The sequence below is a fragment of the Salarias fasciatus genome, chromosome 2 (genome assembly GCF_902148845.1).
Source record: "Salarias fasciatus chromosome 2, fSalaFa1.1, whole genome shotgun sequence".
Taxonomy (NCBI): Eukaryota; Metazoa; Chordata; class Actinopteri; order Blenniiformes; family Blenniidae; genus Salarias; species Salarias fasciatus.
The window spans coordinates 9,419,950-9,436,412 of NC_043746.1; positions in this window are offsets into that span (position 1 = coordinate 9,419,950).

Here is a 16,463-nt window from a genome sequence, read left to right on the forward strand (position 1 = left end):
GACAAGCTAACTTTACTTAACGGTGCAGTTCTCCTGTTTGTGGTTCAACACTTTCACGGAGTGGGTCACGCAAAGTTTACCAAAAAGCAGACGTCTACTTCCTGAATCGCTTTCCATCACAGGCAGGTTTGACACAATATCAAGACGATGCAGCATCCTTTTCTTTATTTTGCTTCTTATTTTTGGTGATATGTGTGCCTGAGTAAATAAGTTGCCACATTTCTGTTTCGTGGAGCCACCCAGCAAATAAATCACCTCAGTGCTACTAAGTAGTGTCTCAATGCTGTCACCGTTTCTTTTCCAACTCCTCCTTCCCTCAGCGGTTACTCTCCCTCTCCATATCCTTCTGTCATTTTCCCTTTCATCACACGTTCATGGCTTCTCATTGATTTTTCTTTCTTTTTCTCTGTTGTCCTCTCATTTGGCTACTCCTTCCTATCTCCCCCCCTGCAGTCTCTCTTTCTTCATCACCATTTCTTTTTTGCTCTCTCGTTTGACCCGCCTCATGCTGACATGTTTTTATACGTGGGACCCCGAGGAGTTGGGAGAGCAGCCATTCGCTGCCGTGTCCGTCTCTCTCTCCTCTCCTCTCCTCTCCGGCGGCCGGCTCGGCTCGGCTCGGCTCGGCTCGGCTCCCGTGGCGTGACTCTCTGAAGGGCAGCTGTGTGTGTGTGTGTGTGTGTGGGAGACCAAGAAGCCGAGGGGAAATGTTAGCGCGCATTCCTTCATGAGAGGGGCATTTGCTGCAAAACGGAGCGTCGAGGAATTTCCTAAGTGATCTGGTTTGTATTCCCTCTCAAGCTGGAATCAGCCAGAAAAGTTATTATAGAGCATTCACCATGGCCCGGGCCTGAACTGATTAGAATCATGCACAGGCCCCTCTTGGCTTCCCCGCTCACCATACCAACCTCCAGTATATCCCTCTGGATGTAATGGGATACAGCCATGGGGCTGTTCAAAGGCATGGCGTTAGTATAAACAGAGCGAGAGAGAGAGAGAGAGAGAGAGAGAGAGAGAGAGACGGGGGGAAGAGAGATAATTCGCCATGCTTGTGAATGTTTTGACGAGGAGAGGCTCCCTGTGATCGTGACGCTCAGCTCGTCCTGCGGTATCCTCACAACGCCATCCCAACGGGGCCGGCTACCAATCTGCAAGGACACGGCACGCATGTTGGACTAATTCACTCAAGGCACACACACACACACACACACACACACACACACACACACACACACACACACACGTTTCAGCGCTGTCGCTGTTTATTTTCAGTCAGCGAGACATCTGTATTTCTCATACAGTACCTCGGAGGGTGTTGTGGTATGAGGCGGCGGTGACTGAAGCCTGGCGAAATCAGGGTGTGTCCTCTTGTGGTTTGATGATGTGTGCTCCTGTACTCCAGAGTCCAGGAGTCTAATTCCTTCACAGTCTTATTAGGCTACACATGGTTTTACATGTTGTGTAAAAGCAAGTTCGGGTGCCAGCCCGGCGCCAACTAATGCCTTCAGATTCACAGCAAATTTACATATAGATAGATATAAAGCAGATTAAAGCAGTAGAAAGAGTAGTTTTACTCTGGTGTGCTGTTTTGTTTTATTTTCTGTTTGTGTGTGTGTGTGTGTGTGTGTGTGTGTGTGTGTGTGTTCACTTGTAAACTACGTGAGTGGAAACTCGGTCCCACAGCGCCATAAACATATGGTGGGAAGCCTAATGCATCAGACTGAGTCTTAGCCCAAAACCGCAATCAGCTGGCTCTGCCTGTCTGAGTGACGTCAAAATCAAACAGAGCTGCCGGCGTTATTTCTGCGCCACAGAAACCAAATCAGTTACCCATTAACATCACCACCTCGTTTTTTTTTTTTTTTACATGTTATTGACGTTAATGTCGTTCAGACAGAAGAAAATGAGAAAAAAAGAAATAGACCTCAAAGGCTTGACTGGTTGGTTTCCTTTCCTTTCCAGCTCGCCTGGTTTTGATTTGCAGGGTTTAACGCAATAAATTTCTGGTTTAATCCAGCCTGGAATCACACTCATCAGCGTTCGCATGGTTTCCGCAGCCAAAACAAACAAATGCCGGATGTAGGAAAAGAAGTTCTAGTCACTTTGATTTAGTTTTTGCTTATCACTGGAGGAGTAAACAGACGCTTTGATTCGCTGAATTGTACATGCAGACAGACACCAAAAAGGCCAGCGCTTGTCAAACCTTTGAGGCTCTTCGGAATCTAGTGCAGGGGTGTCAAACACTGAGGGACACAATCAGCCTGCAAGAGGAGGTAGAAAAATAACTACTGCACACATTATTAAAGTGACAAGAAATATTTAAGTAGAGTACTAGAGCGTAAATACTTTGCTACTTGTAACTTCTGCTTAATTGAAGCACCGGCATCAACGCCTCACTCTGGCTTTGTTGATGCGATGTTTTCAAGAGAGAATCACACAGATTTGTTATGTCTTGACTGTTTATTTACATGACAGCGGCATTACTGAGTGCAATAGTTTGGAAATGCTCCTCTCCTTCTCTGCGCAAACAGACAAAACTGGGCAATACAGCCCATAGTAAATACAGCCGTTCTTCTGCCAATCAGCGAGCAGGCTGGAAATAACAATGGATTAAAGTTTGTGTTGCTCACTCCTGAATTTAACAGCACCGCTCCAGTAAAGTACACATCCACTGCACAATCATCTGGATCACATGCAGAGTCTCGGTTTTACATACAATAAAATATAGTTCAATCATGTAAAACTGCTCTGGCTTTGTGAAAAGATATTTATGTCGATGTTTTCATAATGCGGTCATACTTCTTTGCACCAAAACAAAGGGAAACGTTTGGAGTTCCATATTTAAAAGCCCTTACATCATGATTTTACATGAGATTAAATTGAGCTGAGCTAAAAGGAGCTCGACTCTCCTGATTCATTGGTTGAAGCTGAATTGTTTTCGCAGGTCTGCCTCACAGATCAGAGGTCTGAGCGTGAGTAGCCGTGCACAACAATAGGTACAGGTCTTTTCACACCAGCTCGTAATCTGCACAGGACGTTACTTAATTCAATGGAATGTCACGCAGCACTTTCACTCTTTATTCATTATATCGCCGTGCTAAGTGTTAAAGAATTAGGGGAAATGGGTGGGAGCTTGGTTTTATTGGTTTATGCCTCATACATGCACTGTATGTACAGTACGTGCGCGCTCTGCCGCAGTCTCATGTTTGGCTTTCCGTGCTGCGTCTTTCCAGTCGATCAGGTTTGAAAAACCAGAGCGGAGCAGCTTTTCAGAATAAATGGGCGCAAGCTGATGGATCGGCTGATGTGACGTTTGCTGTATGATTCTGTTTGGTTCCCCCACATTTCCATCCAAATGCCTCACTGCTTAATGGCCGGGCCTCTGCGCAGATGGGACGAGAACAAGGCTGGAATTATTCTCCCAACAAGAGACCCGCTCTTTGTTTGGATCGACGCTCTGCAGAATGTAATCAAAATTTACCGGGAGACCAAAACAAAGTGCCAAGCGCTGATTCGATCTGCTACCACACAGCAACTGAAGAATTTAATCCGTGCGACACAACGCAAGGTCTTGACAAAGTATTTATTAACCCAGACCTGTGTGTGTCAATAAATCACATTAAAACAAGTCGCAGCGCAGAAGAACGGATTCATGAAGTGAAATCTTAGGAAATTTCTGTAATAATTTAATTTAGGAAGTGCTCTACATACAAACCTAATGCTGGATTTCTGAATAACTTGTGTGAGTCAGTGCTGGATTTGTCATTCATGGTGGCTTCAGCGGCGAGCTGTCATCACGCCGCAGTGCAGCAGTGTTTCACGCCCCGCAGAAATCCTCCACACAGCGACTTCCAGGCGTCTCTCCTGTCTGGACCCGACCCGATTTCAGACAATTAACACTTTAGCCTGAAATTAGGGGTCACTGTTCAGATTGACGGAGCAATGACTTCTGGTCCAAACACAGCAAAGTGATTCTGAACATTATTGGTTCCCCATCAGACGTCTCCTGAGATGTATTTATGCGGCTACGCCACCTCAGACCCCCCTCTGCTCGCCTCGTGTCTGGAAGCAATTAAATTCCTACCTCCGTTCCTCCTGCCATCTGCGCTCTGAAAGGCTTTCTCACTCCTTCTTCCCTCTGAATTAAGAGACGGGGTTGAATCTTTTTCCATTCTGCAGGCTCATGTTTATTCTGGGTACACTGGGGGTTTTGTTGGTGCAGGTTTCTCTTTGCTTGTTCTACGTTTCTCAGTGAAAATCAGCCACTGGAGAAAGTTCCAACCTCTCACCTGGGAGTGACTTACTGTAGCAAGACTTGGGGAGTTAAAGTACAAATAGCGCAGCTGGAATAACAGGCATGTCAAATGATGCTGTTAGTATGAGGGGGGCCCCCCGAAAATAACAAGAAGGATCCACGGCCGAGAACAGCTCCATTCGTAATGCGGGGTGTGTTTACAGGAGTCGTTCGGGGGGGAGAAATGTGATCAAAGGGCAAAACGCTGAGGCTCAGTGGCGTTTTAGTAGCCAGGCGGCGCCTGAAGGTTTGCCAAAGCGGTGAGTCATGCTGCAGTCGGCGCTCCCGCTGCTCACATTTATGCAGAGTCTCCGCAGTGTGCTCCGCTCATCACTGTCACCTCACAGGTTTAATGGCCTCTCGCTGGCTGGCTGCAGACGCCGCTGATACAGTCGCTGGCGAGGAAACTATTGGTTTCCATCAAAAAGTAAAGTTAGACAAGAAATGCAGACGCAGATTGAACCGCAGTTCCACCAGCAGCTGTAGAAATCTTATTTTCAGCTAGCCAGGACTTAGACCACGGGAGATGATCACAGATTGTGACAAGGACCTCTCTGAGCTGTCCAGCAGACGCCTGAAAGACAACACAAATAGCTCCAGACAGCGTCTCCCCAGCCTCCCAGGAAAACGCCAGATAATGAGCAGCATCTCATCATCTTCACACCACCTTTTTGAACAAGTAGTGAAAGAAAAAGAAAAACTTTTCCGCCCTGACTCCAGTTCTGGCATGAAAAAGATGCACTTCTGTCGGCATTCAGATGAGAAGCCAGCGCGATAAGGTGGAGAAAGGTGTTGAGGATGTGTGACTGGATTCACCCACAAGCCTGCAGGCTTCTTTAAGGTCCTCTGTGTTTGGTCCGTTTTGTCCCCAATGACTTACGGGTAATGGTTTGTGTGCCAGCAAGAAATAAAAACTCCAACTCAAACCACAGAGAGCCTTTTGAAAGAATTTCCTCTGTAAAAGTCGGAGGGAACTTGATCACATTTGTAGGCAGGGGAAAGTTTTGACACATTCATTAACCCTAAAACGCCAAACGTATCATATTTGATACATGAGTTTGTCAGCCCTCCACGTGAGCAGTGTGGAATTTTTTTGCCTGAAAAACCTGATGTATACAATCAGATACATGCAGTGCATAGATAAACCAACAGGGGGTAGTAAGTCACTCATTAGCGGTCCTTCCAGTGACACTTCAAGATTGCCATGAATCAGGAAGTGGACGCCGGTGGTTTTTGGAGAAGAACTTTGCCAAGTTTGAAAAGGTTAAGGTAAGAAAAACATAATTTTTTTTACTGAAACATCAATAGGAACAGTTACTGGGTTCATACAATGTGAAAAAACTTAAAATTTCATAATATATGTTTTAGTAAAACCGTGTTGAAAATGGTGTATCAAATTTGATACAGCAGGTATATAAGGTCATCAAACACTGAAACAGTCAATTATCATTTTTCTTGGATTTTTTGCATTATATAAAACATCAAGCAGTATACAGTCTTTTTGATTTTTAAATGAAATAATTTGGTATTTTTAGAGTAAATAGATATGTAACTTGGTATGTTATCGTGATTGATGACTAGTTCAGTGTTGCCATGATCTGATTTCTTGTAACTTCCTTTTGCTTACTGCTTTACATAATAAACTGATAAAACTAGAATAAAATCACAATCTTTTGTTATGTGTGTTTTTAGATGGCCAAAAAATACAGTGCTGAAGATGCTCTCAAAATGATTATGGATGGGAATTCAAGTGACATAGAGCAGATACAGGAAGATGATGATGATGACGATGATGTGGAGGATGAAGAATGGACTCCTACTGCAAAGATTGGGGAAACCTCAGATCGCAGTGATGAGGATGAGGAGGAAATCCCAGATAGTAGTGATGATGATAAAAGACCAGAAGTCCCAGAAGACACAATAAAATCAAGGGACACAACACTGAAGCAGTTGGCAAGGGGTAACATGAAAAGGAAGATATATCGGTGGAAAAGAAAACAGGTTGAACTTCCATCTGTCGAGTTGGTGCAATGCGTTGAGGAAGACTCTGAAGAGAGGCTTGACTGGATGGTACGAGGTTCGAAGATGGTACATTTACATTTGGTGACACACTGTTACAGTGGCAGTAATCAATGCATGGTTCTGTTACAGAAGAGACCTGGAGAAGCTGCAGCCCGGGGAGAAGCCCCTACCTCTTTCAGGTTTCAGGCTTCTGTTGGCACTGCCCTCACAAGGGCAGGAAAAGTCAAAAGGTGTGGCAGACCGATGACCTCTCCAGAAGCAACATCAACCCCTCCCCGAAAGAGGAAAACCACTGAGGTCCCCCCTGATGTGAGAAAGGATGTCATGAATCATTTTCCAACATGGGAAACCCGACAGAGATGCAAGAAGTGCACAGGCCACTTTACCCATGTGTACTGTCAGAAGTGCATCTTTGCTTGAACAAGGACAGAAACTGTTTTCAAGCCTACCACCATGCAAAGTGAAAAGGTCGTGAACCGCAAAATGGGTAAAAATAACTGAACGTTATGTTTTTCAGGCTTCCACCCAGTCAGTTCCATTGGTGGATTTCCAACTACTGCATTATGGCAGCACTTTGTATGTTTGGAAATAGACATTTGTTGGATTTGTTTTTGATTCATTATGTTTTTGTTTGTTCAGGGAAAAAAACAATCGTTAAGCATTGTGACCTGATGTATCAAATATGATACAAATTGAAACTCATAAATGGAAAATGATATTTGAAAAATTTTTTTTTTGTTTGTTAAGAGGGACTAATAAAGGCTCCAAGTTCAAAAAATTGGAATTTTCTGTCAATTATTTAATGGTTTGGGCTTTACAGGGTTAAAGGTTCACATGCAAAGTAGATCTGTTTGAACGTCAGTCTGAAAGCAGCGAGATTCCCAGGTTTTATGAGAGTCTCAGAAAATGAAGGAATGCTGGAGCTCATTGAGGGTGTGGGAGGGAAAGCCGTACTGTCAGAGGTTGGCCTTCACTTTGTGGTTTTGACTTTGTGTGAGTGTGCTCGAGTGGACCGACGACGACTAATCACTTCTTCAAACTCGCTTTAATTTCACTTGATCTTTATAGGCCGGCGTGAGTAAAAGTATTGATGGTGCTTTAAACTCAGATTCAAGTCTGAACAGATGGAGTTTGGTCATTAGGGAGAACGAGGAGCCAGTTGTGACTATTTAATTACATTTAAGGAAAGCAAACTCCATTATTTGTAGCACAAATGAGCATTCGACGCTACTGCAGTATAAATTAGTGAAGACTAGTTCCATTTGGCCTGGCTTATCCTCCAAAGCCGGCCGGACTCTTCTGCCCCCCTGCAGAGCCGGGGGGCTCGAGAAATAATGAAATTACAGCAATTATCTCTGTTTGTTACAGTTGGCTGCTGGTATGTTATTTCATCCCAGAATATCTATTTGGTTAATCTGATTTATTAGGTGGCTAATCAGCTTTATAGGCTTTAGTGTTTTGGGAGGCGACGTTACTGTCGGCTCAGGCAGACTCAGATCAACTTCTGTGGTGTTGGATGTCCTCTGGACTCCCGTCAATGCCAGGCCCGGCTCGCCGCTTATGTAAGTACTGAGCGGCATCGTAATTGTCCCTGAAAGATACAGTTAATGACTGTAATTAACCGCTGAGGTTTTGAATGCCACGCTGCATACCAAACACAAGCGTCAGTGCACAAAGTGAAAAACTAAAGCAGAATATCAACATGTCACTAATAGTATATTACGAGGGGAATGAGCTCGAGACAGAGCTGAGCCAGTGCTGGAGCTGACACTGTGGAGCTATGCATGACAGCTGTTCTGTAATTAAAGATAAACTTATTACATATTTGTTTTTTGGGGTGTTTTTTTTCTCTCTTTTTTTTTTCTCAGAGTGGCAGCTTAATTGCTGAGTACATCTGGGAACCTGGAAACACTGCTGAAATTATTAATACCAATTTCTCAGTGGGTGATTTTGTTTGTACAGGGTTATTATGAATGACGTGGAGGTCCGAAGCGGCTACGAGAAACTGATAGTATCCTAATCAGGTGGTTTGAAAGTCTGTCAGGTTGATGCACCAACTCAAAAAACATGAGACTACACTGGCACCCTGATTTCTGTGACGTGGACCTAGATGGCGTTTTATCGAGGCAATTTTCAGATTCGTTGATTGTGTTTTAAAATCTGAGGCTTTATTTCACGATTGCTGTCTCGCTACACAGAATCTAACAACTGATAGAAAAGCATCAGAAAATGACATAATTAAGACGTTGTTTTCTATTAAATCATCCTTCTTCCATACAATTTCACAATTTTCAACTTTGATTCAATGGAGAGCAATATTCTGCAATCATATTTACTCAAGTGTGTTAAATCCACATTGCACAGCAATGTAACAAGTGGAAATCTCATAACAATATCTAGCATATTCTAGGAAACATAAAGGATCCTGTAGCCTGGACAGTTTCTGTATTTGGATTTTATTCACTCTGGTGAGGCAGTAGACTGCACAGCGTCAGCTGTCCTGCATCAGGGTGATGCAGGACATCAATGTCATCCAAAAACCAAGAATCCAACAAGCCTTCAGGCCAGTGGAATTTATATATGGGGGTCCAGAGTTTTCTCTTTCGGGGAATGTGTGAAATGTTGCTTTGATTTAGCTCCAGTGTCACAATGATTGTTGCAAAATGGAGATGTTCAGAAATCATTTCAGGCCTCTGCCAGCTGTAAGTCTGTTACAGCAGGCATCTTTGAAGCCCTCTCTCTGTCAACACTGCTCATCTTTCATCGAGAACAGACAATCCCAATGTCAATCACAGTAAAGTCACCTGCCATGATGCTCCACTTTGCCTTTCTCCTGCCATTTTTAGTGCATAATGTTTATATTTGTTTGTTGTTGTTGGGTTTTTCTTTTTTTTTTTTGTCCTCTTTTAACTTTCTGCCAACGATTGCACTTCCTTGAAAATAAGCGACTGCAGCACTGGAGCATCAGAACCTATCCATTAAAATCACACTATGGAGTAATCATGGTCTTACTTCCTCTGCTCACTCCACCAATGCACTCTGCCCGAAGCCTATCAGAAGTCAGCTAACCGCATGATTGTAGTCATTCTTTTTCTTTTTTCTTCCCCCCCCTGTTGCAGGCCCTCTTTAACTTGTCTGGTGCCACTGTGCCACAAACACCAGATAATCTAAACGTGCCAAACACAGGTCTTGTAAGGTAGGCCGGCAGATAAACACCGGGTCACTGCTTCCCGTTAAAATCTAGGTGCTGTTAACCTCACTTGCCTTTTCCGAGCCCGGCACAGTTTGCTGTGGCTTCTATTTCTATTTTCTAAGATTATTCATGTCCTGCCTCAAGTATATCTTGCCTTTATGGGAGTCCCAGAGGTGATGAGCATGAAAGGATGGCCACTTTAGTCCACAGTATAGGCCAAAATAACAGATGAGCTGCGAAAGGGGTGTAATAATTGCTCCCTCTGAGGCGTTGGCATTTTTATGTGCCGATATGGGCGCTCACCTATTCTTCTTTTCCATGCAGCCCCAGACCGCAGATCTGCTTCCCTGCTTCTTTATGATCTGTTCATCAGTGAGAAATCCACCGTGAACTTCCACTGTTTTCATTTCTGCGCAGAAGATTGTTTTAAGTGTTTGTTTTGGACTAAAACCGAGGTGTTTTAATGAGCCGTCTGAATCCTTTCTGAAATAAACTTGGGAACTTTTTCTTATTTTGTGAGCAGGACAAGCATCCAGTTTCTCCTCTTCACTGCATGCTGCAGGCTCACCTCTGTGGACGGAGTTGCTGAGATTGTCATGTGTCTACAGTGTTTCAGTGGAGCAGTGCTTTCAGCGTGCATGTGTCTCTTCTGCATGTAGTGAATACAAAAATCCAAGAAATATGCTGAAGTATTCTACATCTGTATGAGTAGAGTTGCTCATATTTCCCAATTTATGTTTCCTCTGCCATCTATATGAATGAAACTGAATTTTCTTCTTCTTCTTCTGAGTTACAGACTCACTGTTCGAGACCTGCAGCTAAAACTCATTTTCCACTGTACTGGGTTACATGTATTATGTCCAACCAGAGGGAATAATGTCAGAGCACAATATCTCTCCAACTGTTCTAGGGTGTGATATTTGCATGTTAACTGATTTGATTTTCTTTTTTTATTTATTTTTTTAAGCACAGCAAGAAGAAAAAGACCGCTGAAGTTCTTTTTAGTCCATCTCCATCAGCTCGGGTTGGTAATGACGCATAGCTCCTGAAATTGCTCTCTTGAGAGACTAAATACCAGACAGGACTGAAAACATTCTTTAATACCACAGGTGGGTGATTCAGTCTGGGAAAAGCACAGAACATTAACTCTTTGAAGTTGCTGTGCTGCTCTTCTGCATGCGCTTGTCCAGATGACTGAAGCCTCACTCCGCACCCTATCGCGGTACGGTGAGGTGTGTGAACGTATACGTGCTTGCTTGTACATGCACACACACACACACACATACACACACACACCAGCCCGAGGTGCGTGCAGCTCGCTGCCCCCGTGCTGACAGCAGACGTGGCCTCAGCCGGATGTCTGGAGAGGAATACTGCAGCCCTGACATCATTGTCTCTTCCTATAAATACCTGATTCTCTCTCATGTGTGCTCTCCTCCTGCACCTGACCCCTGACAGCCACTTAGCCAGGCAGGGCAATGTGGAATCAATCCCCAAGCGACTGGCCCGGCGCACACAGGAAGCGTCCTCTCCCACTGAAAGTAAACTCATTTGTTGTTGTAAGGAAGAAGTTGCTCCTCGGGCCATGCGAGCTGCTCGGAGCCGCCTGCGAATGTGGGCAGAGTTCAGCCTCATCTGCTCGGCACATGGACGTAGGATGAACACGCTCTTTCCACTGAACAATTAGGCGAACAAGTTTTTTCACCTGATGCAATTTGTAATGGAAAACCCATCCACGCCTAAAGAAACCATCCACTACTGTTACCAGCCACCCACCTGGACGACGCCTCGGTGGTACTTCCGTGCTTACGGATGCGGCGCAGCCTAATAAAAACAGATCCCTAAGGCTCCCTCGAGCTTGTTTTTTGAGTTTTTGCCGAGTGGATGCACAGATCACACAAAGTGCTGAGCACCCTTAACCTGGCCGTCTCTCCATTACCGCTCCCCCAGTCACGTCCAGACATTCCAGACAGCGGCAATTGAAAGTGTTGTAAATAGACAAAACGTGTTTCTGCAGGCTCCATCCACCGGTCTCTTATTATTGTTGTGGTTTCCTTCGTTTCGCTCCTTTCGTGCTTGTTTTTTTCATTGTTCTCGTTTTATTAGTACTTTCAAGGCCACAGATATTCTCTTTGGACCGAGCCAGTCTACAAAATGGACAGCAGTGGAAATGTTTTGCATTCGTTCCAAGCCTGAAGCAGTCCGAGGGAGCCGAATACCCTGTGCTTCTTTCCCATGAGCTCTTTGTGCATGACCTGTGCTCATTTTATGTTAATGGCAGTGAAAGTCGCAGCTGCCAGGGCTTTGCGGTTTGTCTGTCTGCGAGAGTTATCGTGAGAGTTCAAGCTTCAGAATTGGTGAATATCACCGCAGCAGAGGGTCGCGGTGCCAGACGAGAGTCAACTTAGATATTCTGCTCATTCAAGTGGCTCCAAAGTTTGCATTCCTGCCAGTCTGCTGCAACGTTATACATGAGCACACTATATGCGTGTGAGGGCATGGTGTCATTTGAATTCATGTAATCACAAGTGTGTGTGTGTGTGTGTGTGTGTGTGTGTGTGTGTGTGTGTGTGTGTGTGTGTGTGTGTGTACGATACGTGACTTTCTGTGAGCGTGCACGTTCAGTTAACACGCCAAGAAAAGGGGCTCGTGGTTTGACAAAGACGAATTGCTCCGTTTTCGCCGACATGACATCATCGCCTCCATTTTAATGCTGCTGGTTAGCTGGTGGTCAGCGTGCTGCACACACACACACACACACACACACACACACTCACATAATGAAGAGGATGCACAACTGAAAAGAGGCAGATCAAAGCCAGCAGGCGCAGTGGCTGATCAGATAAGCAGTGTGCCACTGTGACAGGATGGAACAAGCTACACTGGTCCTGCCTCGGTGTTGCTGTGCAGCATCAGCACAAAATTATGCTGAGCAGCACTGACAGCTTCTTCTGAGGGAAGAGAATTATCATGAAAATATAGCCTACACACGGTAATGGTAAACACATGCTACGAATGCAAATGGTGATTCATTAAGTCGTTGCCAACATTTCAAAGTCTCATTTTACTGCTTTCCCACGCAGTGAAAAATGCTAATTTGAAGAGTCAAAACTGCTTCTTAGAGGAACTGAAATCAACCTCGCAAGACTGAAACAGAGAGATTTCAGTAGTCACATACAAAAATTAACAACCTGATAATCTGTGCTTCCTTAAAAACCTTACATTTTGTTTTAACCCACATGAGCACTGTGCCAAATTTACCTTGCATCATGTCGCAGAAATGAGATTTCATTCTCTTTTTTTTTTTCCACTGTCAGAAACAGTAAATCCTCTGCACTTATATTGGTTTCAACCTGCTTTTCAGTCTCTATCATGCTCAACCATGTGCACTCCAGAGCTGTTAAGGCTGTCATGCACGCAGTGCTGACCAGTCACTGGAAACAACTCGGGGCTCAGTTCCCGGCTCCACATCGCTTTGAGACACGGACACAGAGGCAGGGTTCAAACCACTGACCCCGTGATCAAAGGACAAGTCCCTCCACCACCTGAGTCACTGCTGGATCTCCTACATGCTGCAAATGGCATATAGGATTGTCAAAGAATAAAGGGCCAGCCCTGGAGACCCTGAGCTCACTATGATGTGAACCGTTCAGACCGTTAGCCTGTTAGCCTGTTAGCTTCTAGAAAAGAACTTGTCCATACTCTTTTCATTTTCCCTTTTGAGGGACAAGTACTGTAAAAAGCACCGTACAACACCATCAGCTGTCCTGTTGTCCCCCTTATTGGCTGACTTTATAGTCATAATTCTCACCGTAACTAATCTTTTGTTGTCATGATTTCAGTGGATGTTCTATTTGCATTTTCCTCGTTCTGCCACAACTGGCCCAGCGTACATACAAGCTGATCACTTCAGCTCAGTCACTGCAGCAAGTGAACTATAACCTTGTAGCTAACAGGTGAATGCAGTCCCGGGATAATTACACGTATTGATTTAGTTCTACTCAATGCTACTATGTGTTGGTCTGTCCTTTACTGCAGCTGGAAGGCTGCAAAACACCCAATACTTCAGACTGGAATTTACTGTCAAAGTGAAGAAACTACAAGAAAAACAGCATTCAAACCTCCTGGCTAACAATGACTCTATATTTTTTGTAAACACTGTGCATTGCCTCTTACACATTGTTAATATTTGTAATGAAATGGATTATTGAAGCTGCTGCGCACTCACAGTGAGGAACATGATGCATTGCTCGTTATGCTCAAACAGATCTACAGTCTCTATCCTGTCGTTTCACTATACAGTAGATTTTCTCTGTACTCCCATAATGCACAGCACCTCATAAATACTGTCTGACACTACTGAAAGACTGAGACCACAGTGGAAGTAAAATCAACTCTCAGTCTAAAGTGAGTTTGTTATTTGGCTCACATCTCAGGAAGCTGGATGTGTTGTTGTGGTCTGAGTCTTATCACAGTTCCTGTAGTCCCATTTCTCCGTGCTCGGGCTCACTAACATTTCCCGCCATATTCCTTTGATTAAGAGCACATCTGACTCCCATTAAAACTTCCACAAGCAGATCCAGAGGCAGCTTTGGAGCTCCATGGAAAGGTTTTTTTCTTTTTTTCTTCTTCTTCTTTTCTTTCCACCCAACTATAGGCTGGAGGACGGAGGACGTGACGGGAGAAAGTGCCGAGGAAACCGTTTTCCCATTAACACGTTCCGGTTTTAGAAACACGCGTCAGGCTTTTATCACTCAAATTTGAATATATAATCTATTTATATTGGTCTTTAATGGCTTACCAACAACACAGTGTGAGACTTTAAAAGGCTTTTTGGTAGGAGCTGTCTGCCTTTGACCACACACTCAAGTCCTCCAGCAAAAGCCATTTAAAGCCGGGGACTTATACTGAAAAGGCAGCTCCTAAGCACTCACATTTCATGGCCTTTTCTCTTCTTTTTCTTTTCCCTTTAAACATTGGAGAGGAACAAAAACTGAAGAGTGTTTTTGACAGAAGTGGATATGTACGGCTCATGACACAAGTGGCCATAAAAGCAGTCATGGACACAAAATAAGCTGCAGCCAAACGGACCGCTGCCTGGCAAGGACAATAGGAAGTGATATGACTAAAGTGTGGATTCCAGGGAGGAAATGACACACTGGAAAACCTCGGAGGACTCAAATGCCACAGAACATCAGCCGCTGCGGAGTCCAACCCTGAAGGAGAGGAAGTCGTTCCATGAACTGGGCACATATTCTCCTGCCTGTATAATTGTCCCATCTGGCCAGATTGTCACTCCGATGGTAGCGCAGTGTGTAATGGGAGATGAGATAACCGCTGACAGAGTGGAAGAGATAAAAATGCCACATCATGTTCAGTCAGTCGCCGCGGCTCCTTGAGCTGATGCAGTACGAGCGTCTGCTCCTCCACGGGGATCGCCGCGTTCCACCACAGTTTACTCTGAACGCAGCACAAGTCCTCTGCTGCAGATTGTTTAGAAACATTTACAGACAAGTAGTTTTTTGTTGTAATTGCTGAATGATATTATTCTTGAAAATGTTAAAATATTACAGCTGCAAGAATTCATCTTAAATTTTGGTAGCACGACTGCAACAATTGATTCTAACTCAGAGTGAACGAGTTGCTTTTATGATGCTAGTTTAGCAACATTAATGTCAGTGTACATTCGAAACATAGATTGCATTGTATTGTATTTTACTAAGGATTCATGGTGGAGCAGGGGATAGTTCTTTCCACTTATAGTGAAATGGCCTTGAGATTGCATGTTCTGTCCGTGTGTGTGGGTTTCCTCCAGGTTACTGGAAACCCAGGTTTCCTCCTACTGTCAAAAAACATGCATGTGATTGGAAAATCTTTCAATTTATCAATATATTTTATTGCACCGTTATATAACATTGGGACAATCATAAGTGTATTACAGTACATAAAAATCCCTCTTTATCATACCGACTTATCACATAATAATCAATAGGCTACGTTTTTTTTTTAATTTCTTTGTTTTGCTCTCATACTATTTCATAATCTTAAGGATCACGTCATATATTCACTGTACCAACTTAGCAAACGGTTCTCCGCTGTATCATTTAAGTGCTGGAGCTGTGTGGCTATCATATCGTATTGTATTGTATTGTAATGTATTGTGTTCTGTATTGTGTTGTCATCGTGTTGCAGTTGTATTAGTATTGTATTGCTATTGTATCAGTGGAGATTTTCCATATGATACAGGACATATTGTCATGGAATGCCATCGCCACTACAGTGTTATCTCCATGTATCACACTATAATCATGCGGTGTGGAGCAGTATTATATTTTACTGGCCCTGCCGTGTCATATTGCATATTGTATGTGTTGCGTCTCATTTCGACTCACTGGGTCGCATCATATTGTATCATCTCTGTGTTTCAGTCTCTCATGTGACCCAGGGAACATGCATTTGTGGGATGAGCAGCAGATGGTTGTTTGGTGGAAAAGAAATGTGTTAGAATAGAAATGTAACCATTTATTTATGTAACAAACAGAAGCCCCACCAGCCGAGAGGGAACAGCTACAACCGGGCGACGCCAGCCCGCCTCCTCCCCACGGCGGTCAGCAGCCTGCTCTCACACACTGCTGCCGGGATGACATCCCATTTCTCAACCAGCATTTGTTCCCAATCCAGCTGACATGGTTGTGTTGGTCATTCTGGCACGAGCAGCACGCCCAAATGGATCCCACGAGTGGTTCACTGGCGTTGAGGTCAGGACTGCTGGCAGGGCATTTCTTCCTCTCCACTCCCAAACTGTGGATGCGGTCTCTGATAAAGCAGAGAAGTGAGTTTGTTCCCAGACTGTGGAGATATGGGATTGCTACTGGCTGCACAATTTCCTCTTGATATCTCTCTGCATTGGGAGGTGTCGATCAGAAACCTGACTGTCAGCACCTGGGGGGCCAC